Source organism: Hyla sarda, chromosome 5 (assembly GCF_029499605.1).
Source record: "Hyla sarda isolate aHylSar1 chromosome 5, aHylSar1.hap1, whole genome shotgun sequence".
Lineage (NCBI taxonomy): Eukaryota > Metazoa > Chordata > Amphibia > Anura > Hylidae > Hyla > Hyla sarda.
In genome coordinates, this window is record NC_079193.1 from 287837814 (window position 1) to 287855945 (window position 18132).

The window sequence follows — 18132 nt, forward strand, 5'->3', positions numbered from 1 at the left end:
TAATAGGTTATAATAGCAAAACAGGCAGCTGCCTAGAGCGCACTCTTGAAGGATGGCGTCAAGGGCCGACAAAATTAGCTTTTGCCTAGGGTGGCAAAAATCCTTGCACCAGGCCTGCTTCTTACGATCTTACCACTGGTCTGCCACTATCATATCAAGATCCGACATTGGTCCATCTCTGTCATGTGACCTTCCCCCTTGCGATGCGTGCTTAGATACGCTCGCTGCGGGCTTGGTCTGGGAGAACTATCTGTTCTAACGCATATTAAAGGGGTACTCCGCCCCTAGACATCTTATCCCCTATCCAAAGGATTGGGGATAAGATGTCAGATCGCTGCGGTCCCACTGCTGGGGAGCCCCGGGATCCCCGCTGTGGCACCCCGCTATCATTACAGCACAGAGCGAGTTCGCTCTGCATGTAATGACGGGCAATACAGGGTCCGGAGCATCTTTACGTCACGGCTCCACCCCCCCGTTACGTCACGGCCCGTCCCTTTCAATACAAGTCTATGGGAGGGGGCGTGGCAGTCGTCACGCCCCCTGCCATAGACTTGCATTAAGGGGACAGGCCGTGATGTCATGCTGCTCCGTCGCCTGTATCACCCGTCATTACGCAGAGGGGGCAAACTCGCTCTGTGCTGTAATGATAGCGGGGTGCTGCAGCGGGGATCCTGGGGCTCCCCAGCAGCGGGACCTCGGCGATCTGACATCTTATCCCCTATCCTTTGGGCTGGACTCACCGGCCGTGAGGGCTCTCTGTTCCTGTTGCCGGGGGGGCTGTGATTCGCATCGCAGGACGCGCCTGTATGCGAATCTCAGCCCGTCGCTCACCTTCCTATGTCCTTGCTCCCTGATGTCCCTGCAGCTCCAGCATGTGTGCTTCTAGCCCTTAGGGTTGGAGCTCTGTTACTTAAAGGGCCAGTACCCAATTAGTTTAAGTACCAGCACATGTCCCCTGCTTCATAAGTATACAAGTATAAGTCCTGGTCCTTGTTCCAGAATCCTAGTCCTTGTTCCAGAGTCCTAGCCCTGTTCCAGAGTCCTTATTCCTGTCCCTAGTTCCGACCTGTCCTGTTCCTTTGTTCCTGCCTTGTCCCTCCGTCCTGCCTGCCACGTCCAGTCTCTGTCTGTACCACGTCACCCCCCAGCTACCTGTGTGGACAAGTCGTGCCAGGGGTAGCGACCGGGGTGTCACCCGCCACAGCAAGACCATCCCGCTTTGCGGCAGGCTCTGGTGAAAACCGGTGGCACCTTAGATCCCTGTCTCTGGCACGGATCAGGTCTCTATCCACACAGGCCCCGAGAGTCCACTACCTACTTTACTCCTGCCATGATTCCTAACAGTGAATTGTAAGGCCTCTTTCACACTAATTTATTTTATTTTATTTTAATTTATTATAATTTATTATATTATTATTATATATAATTTATTTTATTTTATTATATAATTTTCTTTATTTTTGTTTGCTTGTTTGTGACGTGGCGGTTTTAGATGTGTGTAATAAATGTGGGCCCTGTATGTCTTTGTATGTGATATATGTTATATGTGGAATTACCATCACATTAATCTTAATCACTATGATACTCACATATTACACATCTTAATAAACTTCACATGGCCATTGGAGTACTATCTGTCTCGTTGACGGGTTGATCTCCATCTTAAACAAAAGAGAATAAATATAAAATTATTTCACTTTGTACACTGGGTGTTACATGGTATGGCTCGACCATGAGTATAATTGTACCTGTGGTGTGAGCCATATCATTTAACCTAATTCTATAGGTGCCAAGTCACTATTGTTCTGTATATAGGGTTGTGACTGTACATAATATGAAATTGTAACTTATTTTTGGTATTGTATATTTTTCATATCATGTGCAATGAATTGTTGGAGAAAGGAGAAAGGGGAGAATAGTGTTTAATAGTGTTTAATAGGTCACTAGGATAATATACACAGGTTATTTGGTTTATTTAATATTTTTTATAATATTTACAGTTTAGTATAACTGTTTTACATGTCCCAATAGCTGAGTTAAAGATATCGGCAACTATTGCACTTTTTCATTTTTAATTTTCACTTATCGGTATCGGTAATTATTGCACTTTTTTACTTTTAATTCTCACCCTTTTTTTTATCTGTAGTTAGTACTTTCACTGGAGTCTCCAATATATACAAATATAGAGGGAGATCGTTGTTAATATGGCCCCCATGGTTTCGGAGTTAGTTCCCCGCATTATGCTTTATTCTATGATGTGTCATGTGACCAGGATGGTCACCTAACATGTCCTCGGCTTAGTCAGCGGGATATCACATGATGGTAGGTTCTCGCAATGGTACAATGAATCCCGTGACCCTTAGATCTTTAGGTAGTGAGACCATTCTCCTTGACTCTCGCGATACGTAGTCACATGACACGACGGGTCATGTGACACGGCGCAAAATAAGGAAGCAGGGATGACGCACACCCGGAGGTGAGGCAATACTATGTAGACACATATGATAGGCTACTTAGGTGTATAAATAGGTGGCAGACCCACAGTAAACTACGCCCCGGAAGAAGCATTTAATTGCGAAACGTTGGGTGATGGAGGTCCTGGTGTGTCCTTAGAAGGTGAAGTTAACAACCTCTTGCTATGTGTATAAATGTATATGGCTGTTACCTTACTGGATGTAGCCACCAGTTGGGACACTTTTGTTATTACAAAGTAGGCTCTTTTAGCCATCTGTATATACAGGTATTTTTGGGGGGATTAACCCCTTGTTCTATGGACCTCCGGTTGTGTATCTGTAGGACCATCTTGGTATTTTGTACCTTTTTTAAATGTTTTTAAATGTATGTCCTTTTTTCTAAACAATAAAGTTTGAAATTTGTGTCCCAGAATACCTTGGTTTTTCTTTGATGTCATCTCTTTAACACTATGAAATAGTTCTGTTTAGGAACTTCCGCCACAAGTTTCGTCACTATATCGGGGAAAACCTGCCGTTACAAAACCCCTGATGGCCGTGGCTAAATCGCATTGCAGCCTATGGGGTTTTGTAACTGCCCGTTTGCACCTGTATATGCCCGTAATTCATTAGAGACGTGATACAGTGACGGGACAATGAATTACGGGCATATACGGGTGCAAACGGGCAGTTACAAAACCCCATAGGCTGCAATGCGATTTAGTCACGGCCGTCAGGGGTTTTGTAACGGCAGGTTTTCCCCGATATAGTGACTGAACTTGTGGCGGAAGTTCCTAAACTGAACTATTTCATAGTGTGAAAGAGGCCTAACAATTCTCATGTGTTTGTTTACCTTTTAGATCCAAACCTCGCTTGTGGATCTATCCAGGCCTTGCTCTCAACGAGTGGATTATATATTTGTGACATTTGTGTTTTGTCCTTTATCTCAGCAATTTCACCCAGGATCATTGTGATTTTGTTCATCTATGTATATATGTCATGTATATTTGTTTTATTCTGATCATAGTGATACTTTATTTTTGTATTCTAATTTTTTTTCCACTTTTGGCTTCCCCTACTTTGTATTGGTGTCATTTTTTTTTGTTATAGAAGCTCTCTGTGACTCTGTGACCCCTGAAACGCTTTATTGCTTGCTTTTATTGTTTTGAATAATAAACAAGTACTACATAGAACTTTTTGAAGATGCTTGTGGTTTTTCTTTTCTCAATCCAATAGTCAACAGCACCTGTAAACAAGAGACTTGATTTCCTTTATCTTCTCCACTTCCATCACATGTTGATTTACCTGGGAGTTGTCAGCTGACTCAGATCTTTGGGTCTGATCTCAGGTAAGTAGGCACAGTGTTCTTCTGAGCACATCTGCCCTTTTGATCTAGTAATTGATGCGGTCGGTGCATCCAGAGTGCAACTATAAGCACTTCTGACATGTCGCCATGACACAGCAAAAGTTTTCTGAAATGACAATAACACTTTAAATCTCATCCTGCATTAGATTTAGAGAAAAAGAAGCAGTTCTACTAGAAAATACCTGAGTCTGCTCTTAAAAAGCTAGTGACATACTGTTTTTCATTTCCTTAATAGCTTTGGAAGCCTGAAAAATAAAAAGATGAAACATTTAAGAACTACCCACAGGACAAAGGATAAGTGTCTGATCGGGAAAATCCAACTACTGGGACCCCCCCATTTCCAGAATGATGCCCCGGCTCTCCTCGTGCACAGAGCGAGGTTGACATGGCCCCTTGATGCACTCTCTATAGGAGCGCCAAAGACAGCCGAGACTTGTGTATAGGGGATAAATACACTGGAGTACCCCTTTAAAGAAACATTTAATGCAGAGTTCCCCATTCAGGTATCCATTGTACAACAATCATGTGAGAAAACAATGATATTATAGTAATAAAGTTTCGTAATCCATTACTCAGTACCCATTGTGTCATGAACGAGGGGGGGGGGGGGGGGAAGTGAGTGAACAGACATAGTGAACATCAAACCAACATGGCCAGAATATAGGCCTAATAACCAGCAATGGGATCAGCTGAAGCGGGTTAATATCAACTCCCAATGCTGAAGTCAGGAAGGGGAACTCTTTCCATCCCAGGGATAATTAAAGGGGTACTCCGGTGGAAAACTTTTTTTTTATCAACTGGTGCCAGAAAGTTAGACAGATTTGTAAATTGCTTCTAGTAAAAAATCTTAATCCTTCCAGTACTTATTAGCTGCTGAATACAGATGAAATTATTTGCTTCTGGAACACAGAGCTCTCTGCTGAATCACGAGCACAGTGTTCTCTTTTAAGAACTGTCTAGAGTAGGAGAGAATCCCCATAGAAAAAATATGCTTCTCTGGACAGTATCTAAAATGGACAGAGATGTCAGCAGAGAGCACTGTGCTTGTGAAGTCAGCAGCAAGCTCTGTGTTCCAAAAATAAAAGAATTTCCTCTGTAGTATTCAGCAGCTAATAAGTACTGGAAGGATTACGATTTTTTAATAGAAGTAATTTACAAATCTGTTTAACTTTCTGGCACCAGTCGATTTAAAAAAAAAAAAAAGCTTTCTATCGGAGTACCCCTTTAACCACTTAAGGACCTAGGGCGTATGGATACGCCTTGACGTCCTGGTACTTAAGGACCCAGCGCGTATCCATACGCCCATGGGAATTTGGGTCCCTGCCGGGTGGGGACCGGACCGGGGTGACTGCTGATATCAATCAGCAGGCACCCTGCGCAAATGCCTTGCGATTTGAGCTGATTCCGGGTCATACGGGTCTATGGTGACCCGGTGACCCGGAATATAAGGGGGATCGCGGGTGTCTAAGACACCCATGATCCCCCTGTAGGCATAGGAGTGAGGTGGCAGGGGTGCCACCCCTCCTGTCCCTGCTATTGGTCTGCTATTGATCGTCAGAGGTGACGACCAATAGCAGACAGGGGGCGGGGGGGTTAACTTTCGTTTTCCCCCTCCTGCCCACCCACAATAGGAGAGGCAGAACGGGAAACCGAAGGGGACCGTGATCGGCGGGCGGCGTGACGTGCGTCAGAAGAGGATGGCTCCCTGGATCCTACAGAAGCCGGTAAGATGATCTAGAGGGCTACAGTCTGAGACTGTGGTCTCTAAACTGTAGCCCTCCAGATGTTGCAAAACCACAACTCCCAGCATGCCCAGACACCTGTTTGGGCATGCTGGAATATGTAGTTTTGCAACAGCTGGAGGGCTGCAGCTTGAGACCACTATACAGTGGTCTCTAAACTATATCCCTCCAGATCTTGCAAAACTACAACTCCTAGCATGCCCACATAGCTGTTTGTTGTCTGGGTATGCTGGGAGTTGTAGTTTTGCAACATCGGGAGGTCCACAGTTTGGAGATCACTGTGCACTGGTCTAAAAACTGTAGCCCTCCAGATGTTGCAAAACTGCAAATCCCAGCATGCCCAGACAGCAAACAGCTGTCTCGGCATGCTGGGAGTTGTAGTTGGGTACCTCCAGCTGTTGCATAACTACATCTCCCAGCATGCCCTTCGGTGATTAGTACATGTTAAGAGTTGTAGTTTTGCAACAGCTGAAGGCACACTGGTTGGAAAATACTGAGTTAGGTAACAGAACCTAACCTAACGTCTTGTACGGCAGTGTTTTCAAAACAGCCACTGACTGTCCAGACATGCTGGGAGTTTAGCAACAGCTGGAGGCACCCTGTTTGGGAATCACTGGTGTAGAATACCCCTATGTCCACCCCTATGCAATCCCTAATTTAGTCCTCAAATGCACATGGCGCTCTCTCACTTCGGAGCCCTGTTGTATTTCAAGGAAACAGTTTAGGACCACATATGGGGTAGTTCCGTACTCAGGAGAAATTTCACTACAAATTTTGGGAGTATTTTTTTCCTTTTACCGCTTGTGAAAAGGAAAAGTTGGGGTCTACACCAGCCTGTTAGTGTAAAAAAAAAAAAATGTTTACACTAACATGCTGGTGTTGCACCATACTTTTTATTTTCACAAGCGGTAAAAGGAAAAAAAGACCCTCAAAATTTGTAACGCAATTTCAACGAAATACCCCATATGTAAGCGTAAAATGCTCTGCAGATGCACAACAAGGCTCAGGAATGAAAGCGCACCATGTACATTTGAGGCCTAAATTGGTGATTTGCACAGGGGTGGCTGATTTTACAGCGGTTCTGACAAATGCAAAAAAAATAAATACCCACATGTGACCCCATTTTGGAAACTACACCCCTCACGGAACGTAACAAGGGGTATAGTAAGCCTTAACACCCCACAGGTGTTTGACAAATTTTCATTAAAGTTGGATGGGAAAATGAAAAAAAAAATGTTTTCACTAAAATGCTGGTGTTACCCTAAATTTTTCATTTTCACAAGGGAAAATAGGAAAAAAGCTCCCCCAAATTTGTAACCCCATTTCTTCTGAGTAAGAACATACCCCATATGGGAATTTAAAGTGCTCTGCGGGTGAACTACAATGTTCAGAAGAGAAGGAGCGCCATTGGGATTTTGAAGATAAAATTTGTCCGGAATTGAAGGCCACATGTGTTTACAAAGCCCCCATAGTGCCAGAACAATGGACCCCCAAGACCATTTTGGAAACTACACCCCTCATGTAATGTAATAAGGGGTACAGTGAGAATTTACACCCCACAGGTGTCTGACAGATTTTTGGAACAGTGGTCCGTAAAAATGAAAAATTAAATTTTTCATTTGCACAGCCCACTGTTCCAAAGATCTTTCAAACGCCGGTGGGGTGTAAATACTCACTTCCAAAATGGGGTCACGTGGGGGGTCCACTGTTCTGGCACCACGGGGGGGGGGGGCTTTGTAAACGCACATGGCCCCTGACTACCATTCCAAACGAATTCTCTTTCCAAAAGCTCAATGGCGCTCCTCCTCTTCTGAACATTGTAGTTGGCCAGCAGAGCATTTTACATCCTAACATGGGGTATTTCCATACTCAGAAGAAATGGGGTTACAAATTTTGGGGGGTCATTTTCTCCTATTACCCCTTGTAAAAATGTAAAATTTAGGGGAAAAACTGCATTTTAGTAAAAAAAAAATTTTTTTTCATTTACACATCCAAATTTAACGAACAGTCGTCAAACACCTGTGGGGTGTTAAGGCTCAGCAGACCCCTTGTTACGTTCCTTGAGGGGTGTAGTTTCCAAAATAGTATGCCATGTGGGTATTTTTTGCTGTTCTGGCACCACAGGGGCTTCCTAAATGTGAAATGCCCCCCAAAAACCATTTCAGCAAAAGTTGCTTTCAAAAAGTCAAATGTGACTCCTTCTCTTCTGAGCATTGTAGTTCACCCGCAAAGCATTTTACGTCCTAACATGGGGTATTTCCATACTCAGAAGAGTATGGGGGCATTTTTTCCCATTACCCTTTGTAAAAATTGTAAATTTGGGGGGAAAACTGCACTTTAGTGTGAATTTTTTTTTTCCATTTACACATCCGATTTTAACGAAAAGTTGTCAAACACCTGGGGGGTGTTAAGGCTAACTGGACCCCTTGTTACGTGCCTTAAGGGGTGTAGTTTCCAAAATGGTATGCCATGTGGCGTTTCCTGCTGTTCTGGCACCATAGGGGCTTTCTAAATGTGACATGCCCCCCAAAAACCATTTCAGAAAAATTCACTCTCCAAAATCCCATTGTCGCTCCATCCCTTCTGAGCCCTCTACTGCGCCCGCCGAACACTTGACATACACATATGAGGTATTTCCTTACTCGAGAGAAATTGGGTTACAAATTTTGGGGGCTTTTTCTCCTATTACCACTTGTAAAAATTCAAAAACTGGGTCTACAAGAACATGCGAGTGTAAAAAATGAAGATTTTGAATTTTCTCCTTCACTTTGCTGCTATTCCTTTGAAACACCTAAAGGGTTAACACACTTACTGAATGGGTGCAGTTTTTATAATTGGGTCATTTGTGGGGTATTTCTAATATGAAGGCCCTTCAAATCCACTTCAAAACTGAACTGGTCCCTGAAAAATTTAGATTTTGAAAATGTTGTGGAAAATTGGAAAATTGCTGCTGAACTTTGAAGCCCTCTGATGTCTTCCAAAAGTAAAAACATGTAAACTTTATGATGCAAACATAAAGTAGACATATTGTATATGTGAATCAATGTATAATTTATTTGGAATATCCATTTTCCTTATAAGCAGAGAGCTTCAAAGTAAAAAAAAAAATGCTAAATTTTCAATTTTTTCATAATTTTTTTTTACTGCGAAGAGGTTTTGTTCTGGCAACTCTACCATAAAGCCCAGATTGGTGGAGTGCTGCAGTGATGGTTGACCCTACTGGCTGATGTCATACAGGTAGGGTGTTATAAGCACCTGGACGTGAGAGCAGAGACTTGGTCTGAATAAGCGCGTGAAATAGCTGTTATCTTTAACTGCTGTCCTGCGTCCACACTTGTCCGCTTTTACCTCTGCACCATGCAATAAAGAATTTGGATTTTTGCACAATCTACAGTGATGAGTGCCTCCTGAATCTACTATTTAAGTTTGCTATTATAACATTGTATTTTTTTTTATTCTATTCTGACTAATTTTATTAATATTTCTTTATAAGAACCATAGTTTTTTTTTTCTGATATAGGAATTGAATTTGCCTCCATTGACATAACATGAAAACAAAATCTTGTCAGACACAACAAGAATTGAGTAATTGTTTTTATTTGTTGTTGTTGTATTTTTTTCAGTTCACCCCCAAAATAGTTGTCTTTTGTTTAGAATTTACTTTTATGGTAAAACAAAGAAGGGAATTGTTATGGAAATTAAAAGTTATGTTGTTACACCCTAATAACCATTTAGTATACATTTCCCTGTCCCCACAGTCTAAAGCTTAGTTTCAAACACAGCCACAGTAGGCGTGGCCAAAGAACCAGTTGTTCCGCTTTATGTGAGGAAAGTAGGTGGAGCCTAAGCCACAAGGTGGGGCATTAGGGTCTTTGGAGATGCATGTTTTGTTGTACTCTTATTCTAAAAACCACAATTTGTGAAGTCAGCAGGATTTGCCACAATAAGTGGAGGTGCCGACAGCATAATCACCCTAGAATCACAACAAATGGCGTAGTGGGCAGGATTTGCCACAATAAGTGGAGCTGCAGACAGAATTATCACCCTAGAACCACAACAAATGGCCTAGTCGGCAGAATTTTGCCGGAAATTGAGTATTGTCAGTTGATAACCAAATTGACAATAATAGTTTCATTACTTTTCTAATTTGGTGTAATTTTTTTACGATTAATATATTTTCCCAGTGTAATTGTGTGAGTCTGCAAGATACTTATAAACGGTGACCTACGGATTATTGCCTTGGACAAGAGGATCCTCTTTTGTTGTATGATACAAAAGTTAATCTGTTAAATGGGGGTCAAAGGTTATCACCTGTAGCACAAGTTATTCAGGATCTAAGACTGTTGCTTTGTGTTTCTTTTCAAGAGTAACTTGTATTGCATTAGTAATCGTCTGGTAATCAGCATCATTGCTTTTCTAGGTATTAGTTGATTTATTGCATACATGATTGTTATTAGATACAGATTGTAAACCATATTGAAAGTCTCCTGTTGTACATGTGTTGCTAGATTGTGATTGTACCCTTAGTTGTGTGTGCTGTAAGTCTACACTATATTTTCCGTGTTCTACTATATTCACTGCCAGGCAGTGGAAGAGAGAGGTGGTGTCTGGTAACTATGAAAGAAAGTATACTAAGTGATTGCCTGAGCTAGTGATTGTGTGTCTGTATGCAAGAGTGTGAAGTATACAAGTGAGTGTAAGTATAAAAATGAGAAGGGCATTAAATTCAGGGAGTTTAATTGAAAAACATTTTTTTAACTGTTAAATTTTGCAATCCCCAAATCTAGTATGGCCTCCATGTTGGGAAATGCAGTCCAGTGTGCATCTTGCACGATGTATGCAATCCTTGAACAGCAGTTTGAGGTTGCATATTGTTGTGCGTGATGTTTGCGAGTTGTTCATTTGGAAGCCCAGATCCTGGATCTAGAGGAGTAACTGGCAATACTGAGACGCATTGACAACTTGGAGAGGAGTGTCCTGCTTACTGAGCAAGTACTCTCTGGGGTAGAGGTGGGGGAGGATAGGGGGACAGAGGTGCAAGATAGTCAGGCAGCTAGCTGAGTTAAAGTTAGAAAGCAGGGTAGAGGGAAAGTGTCAGGGAGGCTAGTCCTGATATGGCACACCCCTACAAGTTTTCCCGGTTGGCAGAGGAGTGGGATGCCATTTCAGAGCTATCAGTACTGCAGCAGGACTCTGCCTCTGACCGCCGGGGGGGGTCTGTTTCAGTTAGGAGGGAGGGAGGAATGCAGGACAGGCCAGACAGGTACTGGTAGTGGGGGACTTAATTATTAGGGGACAGACAGGGCGATCTGTCACAAAGACAGGGATTGACGAACAGCGTGTTGTCTTCCTGGCACTCAAGTTCGGCACATCGCGGATCGGGTTGACAGGTTGCTGGGTGGGGCTGGAGAGGATCCAGCAGTCATGGAACATATCAGCACCAATGACAAAGTAAGAAGTTGGTGGAGTATCCCTAAAAATGATTTCAGGGACATAGGCCGCAAGCTTAAGGCAAGGACCTCCAAGGTAATATTTTCTGAAATATTACCTGTACCACGAGCCACACCAGAGAAGCAGCGGGAGATTAGGGAGGTAAACAAGTGTCTCAGAAGCTGGTGTAGGAAGGAAGGGTTTGGGTTCATGAGGAACTGGCCCGACTTTGCTGTCGTATACCGGCTATACCATAGGGAGGGCTGTACCTCAATGGGGAGGGTGCAGCTGTGCTTGGGGAGAAGATGGCTAGAGGGGTGGAGGAGTGTTTAAACTAGGGGAAGGGGGGGGAGAGAGAACCTACAACATAGAGGGGGAATATAGTGTAGACAGAGAGGGCGGACTTATTGATGTACTTGGGAATGGAGCGGAGGGGGGGGGGGTTAGAATAGTTAATAGGGATACATGCACCTTTTAATTGCATGTTGACTAATGCCAGAAGTCTGTCTAATAAAATAGAGGAACTGGAGTGGTTGATGTCTGAGAATTAGGACATAGTGGGTATAACAGAAACTTGGTTGGACGATAGCTGTGACTGGACAGTCAACATATAGGGTTAAAGTCTATTCAGGAAGGATCTGACAAAATGGAAAGGGGGAGGAGTTTGTCTTTATGTGAAATCAAGTCTGAAGGCTGCACTACGGGAGGATATATTGGAGGGAAACTATAATGTGGAGTCATTATGGGTAGAAATATATCGAGATAAACATTTAAAAAAAAAAATTTGATAGGGGTTTGTTATAAGCCACCAAACATAATGAAAGAGGCAGAAGATCAATTACTGAGGAAAATTAACTAGGCAGCAAATGAGGTGATTATCATGGGGGACTTTAACTATCCTGATATAAACTGGAAGACTAAGACCTGTGAATCTCTTAAAGGAAACAGGTTTCTGACTATAGCTAAAGACAATTATCTGTTCCAAATGGTGCAGGGCCCGGCCAGAGGGGGTACCCTACTGGACTTAATATTAAAGTTATTACCCACCATAAGGTGATTTTAGTATGTACCTGGCAGACAGTAATGGACATGCTTATGAAGGATCTGCGCTTGTCTTGGGGCTAAATGGTTATGTTGTGAGATTACCATAACACTGTGGCTAGCTTTTTGTGAACTGGTATTTCCTGTTTGACTTTTTCTTGGCCTACAAAACCCATAATTCCATTTTCCTCCCTCCCACACATCAGCCACCCCACCCATTGAAACATTAATGAGCTGCATCCATTCAAAAGACCTGTGGTTTTAAATCAGGGTGCCTACAGCTTTTGCATTAGTTGCAGATTGATTTCTCTCCCACCAAGCGATCCCTCAACCCATTGAAGCAGGTAGGCTCCCTGTCATCAGCTGACTAGTGAGTCAGGTCTCGGCCGCATTGCAACTTGGGAAAAATATGAGACAACAGTCATTTTCTATGCTGTTAAAGAGCACCTGTCATCAACTAAACTTTCCCTAATCCCCCTCCCCATCTGTCCCTGACTCTAACTATCTCTATCCCTGTATTTATTTTTGTTTAAAACCCCATGTATCTACCTTTTTCATAGCATCTTCAGTAGCTCAGTGTTGAGCAGTATACGAGGGCAGGAAGTGGGCGTGGCCCGGCAGGTGCAACGTCATCAGAAGCCTGGCCGGGCCAGCATCCGCCCTTCTTCTTGTATGCTGTGCTCCCTTTCTGGAGCGCGCATACATGTGGAGCACAGGGGAGGGCCGGTGTGAGGTGGATTTTTGCGCCCCCGTCAATTCTTGAGTCCGTTCCTCCCCCAGTTCTCCGAAGATTTCCAAAGCTAGAGCTGGGGGAGGGCAGAGCAAGGGGAAAGAGAAGGTACACGCCCCCTCCTTCCTCTCCCCGAGCTGAGGACGCAGATCTCCACGGGGAGAAGTACACGCCCCCTTCCTCATCTCCAGATCTCCACGGAAAGCCAGAGCAGGGGGAGAGAGGAAGAGCATGGCTAGAGCAGGTCTAGAAGCCTGAGCACTGTTCCTCATCTCCCCTGCCTGAGCTCTGATTGAGTTTACTGTACACGGACTGGGGATTCATACACTGCAGGGACTGAGAATAAATCTCTGACTGGGGATGATTTCTATGTGAAGAGGAGGGGGGGTCCCTGTGTGTGTGTGTGTGTGTGTGTGTATGTATGTGTGTATGCTAGGAGTTGTAGTCCATGTGATGTGTGTGTGTATGCTGGGAGTTGTAGTCCCTGTTAGGTTTGTGTGTATGTATGCTGGGAGTTGTATTCCCTGTTAGGTGTGTGTATGTTGGGAGTTGTATTCCCTGTTAGGTGTGTGTGTGTGTATGCTGGGAGTTGTAGTCCCTGTTAGGTGTGTGTGTGTATGCTGGGAGTTGTAGTCCCTGTTAGGTGTGTGTGTATGCTGGGAGTTGTAGTCCCTGTTAGGTGTGTGTATGTATGCTGGGAGTTGTAGTCCCAGTTAGGTGTGTGTGTGTGTGTGTGTGTGTATTCTGGGAGTTGTAGTCCATGTTATGTGTGTGTGTGTGTGTATGCTGGGAGTTGTAGTCCCGGTTAGGTGTGTGTGTGTGTGTGTGTGTGTGTGTGTATGCTGGGAGTTGTAGTCCATGTTATGTGTGTGTGTGTATGCTGGGAGTTGTAGTCCCTGTTACGTGTGTGTATGTATGCTGGGAGTTGTATTCCCTGTTAGGTGTGTGTATGCTGGGAGTTGTATTCCCTGTTAGGTGTGTGTGTGTGTGTGTGTATGCTGGGAGTTGTAGTCCCTGTTAGGTGTGTGTATGTATGCTGGGAGGTGAACCAGTGCCCTTCAGCATTTAGTCCTAACAGCTGTACATTTATTATGCAAAGCATAGGATGCTGCCTTCAGACCAGGCATAGAAGAGTGACCTCTAGTGGCCAAAAGTATAAAATGAAAGAACTGGTATAAATATTAATATTTTTTAATGAAGATATATTACAATATGTCTTCATTAATGATTAGGAACAACATATTAAACGTTTGTGTTGATGACAGGTGCTCTTTTAAAATAAATATTGGGGTGAATATCACAGAAGAATTGTGAGAAAATTGTCACACACTGGTACAGACACTATATTATGAACTACACTAACTTTACTGCCCCTGTAGCAAAGTCAAATAAAAAAAAAGCCAATATTTAAAAAGGGGTCAAAAAGTGACCCCAGGAATTATAGACCTGTTAGTTTAAACTCCGTTGTATGTAAATTCATTGAGGGTTTTCTAGGGGATGCTATTTTGGAATATCTTGAAAATAATTAATGTATGACTCCATATCAGCATGGCTTTATGAGGGATCGATCCTGTCAAACTAACCTGATCAAATTTTATGAGGAGTTGAGCTCCAGACTGGACCAGGGGGAATCGCTGGATGTCGTATATCTGGATTGTTCCAAAGCATTTGATAAGGTGCCACATAAAAGGTTGGTGCATAAAATGAGAAGGATGGGGCTGGGGGAGAATGTGTGTAAGTGGGTAAGTAACTGGCTCAGTGATAGGAAACAGAGGGTGGTTATTGATGATACTTATTCTGATTGGTTGACTGTTACTAGTGGGGTACCACAGGGGTCAGTCTTCGGTCCTGTTCTATTTAATATATTTATTAATGACCTTGTAGAAGGGTTGAATGGTAAAGTAGTAATCTTTGCAGATGACACAAAATTCTGTAAAGCGGTAAACACAATAGAGGGCAGTGCACTATTACAAATGGATCTGTATAGGTTGGATGTTTGGGCTGAGAAGTGGCAGATGAGGTTCAAAACTGATAAATGTAAGGTAATGCACATGGGGAAGAAAAATCCGGGCTGGGATTATGTGTTAAATGGGAGAACACTTGGGACGACTGACGTGGAAAAAAACTTGTGAGTGTTAGTTAACAGTAAATTTAGCTGTAGTGACCAGTGTCGGGCAGCTGCTGCCAAGGCAAATAAAATCATGGGGTGCATCAATAGGGGCATAGATGCCCATGACAAGGAAATAATTTTACTACTGTACAAATCACTAGTCAGACCACACATAGAATACTGTGTACAGTACTGGGCACCAGTGTACAAGAAAGATATAGTGGATCTGGAGAGGGTTCAAAGACAGGCAACCAGGGTAATACATTGAATGGGAGGACTACAGTACCCAGAAAGATTATCAGAATTAGGGATATTTAGTTTATAAAAAAGAAGGCTTAGGGGAGACATAATAACTTTGTATAAATATATCAGGGGACCTTATAGAGATCTCTCCCATTATCTATTTATACCCAGGACTGTATCTATAACAAGGTGGCATCCTCTACATATAGAGGAAAAAGGTTTCTACACCAGCACAGACGGGGGTTCTTTACTGTAAGAGCAGTGATGCTGTGCAATTCTCTGCCTGAGGAGGTGGTTATTGCGAACTCTGTAAAAGAATTAAAAAGGGTCTGGATGCATTTTTGGAGAATAATAACATTACGGGTTATGGACTTTAGATCTATAGGGACAGAATGTTGATCCAGGGATTTATTCTGACTGCCATATTTGGAGTCGTGATGGAATTTTTACCTCTAGTATGAGGGTTTTTTGCCTTCCTCTGGATCAACTGAGTAGGCACTTATTAGTGTTATAGGTTGAACTTGATGGACTCTGGTCTTTTTCAACCTTATGAACTATGTTACTTTGTTACCATGAGGGGGCATACATGTTTGTGCTTGTACGAGATACCCCAGTGTAGCCTGTTTGTGTATGTGTTAGTGGTACAATACATATACTAGTAAAGCTCACTGCAAACACGTGTTATTGTTCTGCCATCTGATTGTACTTGAGATTCTGTTGTACAGAATAAGTTTAATTAGGAAGAAATTGAGTGTGTTGATGGAGGATAGAATACCCATATTTGGGGCTGAACCACATTGGGCTACCACTATGGGCAGATGGAATGTCATAGCAGATGAGCTTATATATTTTAGCATACCTGTGTACCCAGTGGTGGGGCAAGAAATAGGAGGTATGGCGCTAAAGTAGGATTTAGAAGTTTATCCCATAAATGAGAGCAGAGCTGCCGCCGAAGTTGGTTGGATTCTTTTACATGCCCTAAAATGTGAGGTGCAGAAAAATGAGGCACTTGAGAAAGAGTTACAGACAAAAACACAGAGTATCCTTGATAAAGATAGGCAGATACGCACAGGGCTGCCATCAGAAATTTTGGGGCCCCTTACGCAGCTCAAGGCCTGGGCCCCTATGTCTTCCCACCCCCCGCCGGGCATTTTATAATAAGCAGCCCATTTTTTTGGTGGGGGGCCGAATGCTGATATCAACCCCAAAACCCCCCTGCACCTCTTATCAGCCCCATGACCCCCCTGCACCTCTTATCACCCCCGTAAACCCCTGCACCTCTTACCACCCCCATAACCCCTCTGCACCTCTTGTCACCCCCATAACACCCACCCTGCATCTTTTATCACCCCCATAACCTCCCTGCACCTCTCATCACCCCATAACCCCCTCTGCACCTCTTATCCCCCCATAACCCCCCTGCACCTCTTGTCCCCCTCATAACACCCCCCTGCATATATCACCCCAATAACTCCCCTGCATCTATCAACCCCATAACCCCCCTGCACCTCTCATCACCCCCATAACCCCCTGCACCTCTTATCACCCGCATAACCACCCTGCATCTCTTATCTCCCCCATAACCCCCCCCTGCATCTCTTATCACCCCCATAACCCCCCTGCACCTCTTATCACCCCCATAACCCCCTGCACCTCTTGTCAACTCCATAACACCCCCCTGCATCTCTTATCACCCCCACAACCCCCCTGCACCTCTTATCACCCCCATAAACCCCCCTGTACCTCCCATCACCCCCATAACCCCCCTACACCTTTTATCACCCCCCTAACCCCCCTGCACCCCTCATCACCCCCTGCACCTCTCATCACCCCCATAACACCCCGCACCTCTTATCAACCCCATAACCCCCTGCACCTCTTATCACCCCCATAACCCCCCTGCACCTCTTATCAACCCCATCACCCCCCTGCACCTCTCATCACCCCCCCTGCACCTCTTATCAACCCCATTACCCCGGGACAGATTTGTTAACGCTAACCAAGCGCTTCTTCCAGCCGGAATACAATCGCAGCGCCTGCCGGTGACGCTATTTATTAGCGCTCCGGGGGGTGGCGTTGTGGTCACGTGTAATAACAAAAAGGTCATGTGATGTAAACAAAACAACATGTGCACTAACGTAACAACATGAACAGTAGGATCGCTACATTGGCAGAAAAAAAATAAGTAAGAAGCTCTCTTAATATGATTAGTATAACATATCTAGTGATCCATGGATCCAGTCTCATCGATCGAGGAAGGGAGCTAATTCCACTCGATCGTTGGGACCTAAAAGCCCTGTAGCGTCTAATTTTAGGATCCATGCCGCTTCTCTTCTCAAGAGAGCGGCATGTCTATCTCCTCCATTAGGTAAAACTTTGACTCTTTCGATGCCAGCGAATTTTAGGGCCCATGGATCACTGTTATGTGCTTCTTTTATGTGGGCAATTAATTTGTGTGCACCTATCCCAGTTCGGATAGACCTAACGTGCTCCCTAAAGCGTACAAACAAAGGACGAATCATCTTGCCCACATAAAAGAAGTTACAAGGGCAAACAATGACGTACACTAAGTACGAGGTGCGGCAGGTGACTAAATCACTTACAGTATGGATATGGTTCCCTAGTAGCAAGGTTCTGGTGGACAAGTTCTGAGAACAAAAAGAACAATGTCTACAGGGGTAATTACCCTTTGGGGTCATTTTCTGTAGCCAGTTCTTTTTGGTTTCGGCTAAATTTTTAGCAGGGGTCTTGCCCACGGTGAAATAAAGAATTACCTTTGGATGGTGAGTGCAGACGCTGTTTTCTTCGTTACTATTGTCTGCTTCATGCTTTGAAGTTATGCACCACTGCAACCAGAGCCCTATTATCAGGAGAGTCAGCACTATCCGCGCCACACCTGTTGCCGTTTCCCTTAGTCTAGCAGTGACGGACGATTATTTCTCTATATAATCGGAGTGAACCGCAGCCTCCGGTCGGCTGCTTTTTTGGCCGTATGCGGTTTCCTGACCGCAGGCAAAAAC